Here is a 3,909-nt window from a genome sequence, read left to right on the forward strand (position 1 = left end):
CAGCGAGCGGCGGCGAGCGGCGAGCGGCGGCAAACGGCGAGCAGCGGCGATTGGAGAGAGGTGATGACGAGTGACGATGAACAAGCGGAGGCAAGCAGCGTCGTTTCTTCCCTGTTTTTGTCTTCCTTCTAATTTAGACCATTGTTTCCCGATAATTCACAGCTCGATGCTCTCTGTAAGTTTCTCCTCTCTCTCTCTCGAAGCTTCATCAAAATTAGGGTTTTTTTCATTTTGCTCAAGTTTCTTTAAATTAATTTGATTCAAGCTCAAATGTTCTGTTTCCAGAGTTGATCATTGGCTTTCATGTAAATGAATTTGATCATAGACATCTATTCCTCTTTCTAGGGTTTCATTCATGATCATTTATTGCCCAATTTGTGATATCTGTAGAATTTTGGGGAGTCTACGATCTAGTGATTCTAGTTGATGAGAAAATAATAAAGGTGTCTCCTTTATTATTTTCTTCTCCAATTCTGTTTAGAATCAATTAATTTGTGATATCTGTTAAATTTTATTTAATTTTATGAATCTTATGTAGTTTTGTAATTTTCATCACAGTTAATGGAGTCTAATTCTACCTATAATTCTATAGTGGATAATGTAGAAGCGGATTCATCTAATGAAGAATTAGAAGACATGTCTAGTCCTATTCAGAAAAAATCCAAAGCGATTATTGTTAAAAGCCAAAAAAAAAAATTAACATCCAAAGTTTGGAAAATGTTTGACCTTGTTAAAACAGAGCCAGATGGGAAACAATATTCAATATGTAAGAAGTGTGGAATCAAATATATTGTCAAAGGTAACCATGGGACAAAGAGCATGTTAAGACACATGAAAATTTGTAAGAAAGCTACTGGAGAGGATATTGAGGGTTTATCTAACTCAAAAGATTCTATAATGAGTTCCTCGAGATTTAATTTTAACACGGATAAGTTTAGGGGGCTCTTAGTCTCGGTCATCATTATGCACGATTTTCCATTTTAATTTGTTGAGTATGAAGGTATTCGAGCAATCTTCTCATATCTTTGTGAGAATCTAAAATACATATCAAGAAATACGGTTAAAGCTGATGTTCTTAAAATCTATGGAAGAGAGAAAAATAGGCTAAAAAAGCTTTGGAATCGATTCCGGGTAGAATTAACTTGACTTCCAATTTGTGGATATCAATAGCCACCGACGAATATATTTGTCTCACGGCACACTACATTGATCATGAGTGGAAATTAAAAAATTGGGTTCTTAACTTTTCTTATATGTCACCTCCTCATTCTGGTGTTGCCATTTGTGAGAAGATCTATAAGTTGTTAGTTGATTGGAAAATTGAAAAGAAGTTGTTTTCTTTCACTCTTGATAATGCCTCCGAAAATGATGTTTTTGTTGATTTATTGAAAAACAATTTAATTTGAAAGAAGCACTTCTTGAGAAGGAAGATTTTTTTTCATATTAAATGTTGTACACATATCCTCAACTTGATTGTTCAAGATGGTTTAAAAGAAGTCCATGGTTGTATTGATAAAATTCGAGAAAGCGTCAAGTATATAAAAGGCTCTCAAATTAGAAAACAAAAATTTTGGGAATGTGTCTCTCATGAATCTTTGGAGGTGAAGAAGAATTTAAGGCAAAATGTTCCAACAAGATGGAATGCTACTTTTCTAATGCTTGAGAGTGCTTTATACTATCGTCGTGCATTTATACACATGCAACTGAGTGATTCAAACTACTCAAGACTTTGTCCATCTCAAGAAGAATGGGATAAGGCCGAGAAGGTTAAGAGGTTATTAGCCACTTTCTATAATGTCACTTGTCTTTCCTCCGGTACAAATTATCCAATGGCTAATCTCTACTTTCTTCAAGTATTTGTTGTGCAATGTACTTTAAAGAGTGGGATGAAAGATGATGATGAATATGTTAAGTTAATAGCAACCAAAATATACAAGAAATTTGAAAAATATTAGAGTGAGTACAATGTTCTACTTGCTATTGCCTGCATCTTGGATCCCCAATACAAAATGCAATTTGTAGAGTTTTGCTATTATGGGCTATATGGACACAATTTTACGGAGCTTAAGAATGTAAAAGACAAGTTTTTCTCTCTCATTAATAAATACTCGAGCAATATGGATGGTGATAGATGAAGAAACTTGGAGAAATCAAGCAAGGAGTGAACTTCTCGTGTGTATGATGACACATTTGATCAAGATTGCATTGATATCTTGAGGGTAATTTTTTCTCAGGTAGTTAGTTTATCTCTTAGTTTTTATTATTTTTGCATGTATTTATATCTTGTATGTGTATAATTTCTTACAATTTCCAGATTGTAACGTAAATCATGCTCTTTAGATTGTAGAGTTAATGGTCCCCTTTTAAAGCAGAAGAGATAAGGTTAGCCGACACGAGAAGAGCAACCAAACAGTGCATTATTCTTATGTATCCTACTTAAATTCTTTTGGTGTTTGGTTTGTGTCCCTTTCCTCTTCATTTCTTATAAATACCTGAGCTTGTAATAAACTGTCTTTATCTTTTCCCTGATTGCGTCAGCTATACGATTGTTTCTATCGTGCACCTCTTTTATATAAGTTCTTAATTTTCTTTTTAAAAACTTAAAAGTTATACACATGCTTTTGTTTTCTTATGCTTCTTCCTAGTTCAGGCAATCACAATGGATGTATTTTTTCCTTTCTTCAAAGATACAGTTGTGCAGTTAGGCTCACTTGCACAAATTTCTGACCTATGTTTAAAGAATGTAGGCTATGGGAGTGTTTAAACAATGTAGGCTGTCATGGCTTTACGTGTAATTTAATATTGTATTACCTGGCTGTGATGATGATAGATGCATGCAATATTTGTATAAGACTCTTTTGAAGTCTGATAACAAAGTTGTCCTCATCTACCCAATATTAATACCAAACTTTAATTCATCATGATTATATTTAATTCTTATTTAAATTTTATAATATAATTGAATATGCAAAAAACATGATGATGGTATTATGATAAGTCACCAAACTTATGATCACCATGATGGTATTATGATAAGTCACCAAACTTATGATCACCTCACTAACCTCTTGGTCTTCACTTGCTCATAACGATTTTCTACTTCTCCTTGGTCTTCACTTGCTCATAACGATTTTCTACTTCTCCATTCCTCATTAATCTTTAATTACACTATTACACTATTATCTTAATTTAATGTCATTTAATTGAACCTCTCATCCTTCTAACTTCCACGCCATTATAACTCCATTCTCCCACTATTACACTACTATATAAAAGTTCACAATCTCAAGCTAACAAAACGCCCCTCGTCACAGAAGATTTCATTCCGTTGAATGGAAGTGAGCCAAAGCAAGCAAAGAGGCTCCTATGACGTCCCACTGAAAACCATAGCAGAGTTCCTCTTCTCCGTGGTTATACCTGGTTTCTCCTCTTCTCACACCACAAGTCATCATCCTTTCATCATCAACGAGGACAACTACGAAAAGGTTCCACCAGTTCTACTACCCACGGGAATGACTGGGCTCTGGAGTCAGTACCTTTCACTGCCTCTGAAGAATGATGTGATGCGCCGTTGATGCCTTTTGGGAAAATTTTGGATCGTGCGAAGCTCGGACGATCCAAGAAAAGAGGATGATTTTCAGCCAGATTTTGGCGTGCAACTTCAACGGAGCATAGCTTTTGATTCCCTCTATAGAATCACTATTATTATACTTTTTTAGAAAGACCGAGAAGTACTCTACAAGTCGCACAGCTTAGCAGTTCTAATCAGATTTTGGGGTGAAAAAAATCAACTTCAGGCTCAAACTGTACGTCGAAGAGTTTTGATCCAATTTAGTTTTTTATTTTTAGGAAGTCTAATTACTTTAAGAAAACTTATTTTAGTACTTTTGCTTTGTGTTATACCCTATA

Source organism: Asparagus officinalis, chromosome 4, assembly GCF_001876935.1.
Source record: "Asparagus officinalis chromosome 4, Aspof.V1, whole genome shotgun sequence".
In the NCBI taxonomy this organism is placed as follows: Eukaryota; Viridiplantae; Streptophyta; class Magnoliopsida; order Asparagales; family Asparagaceae; genus Asparagus; species Asparagus officinalis.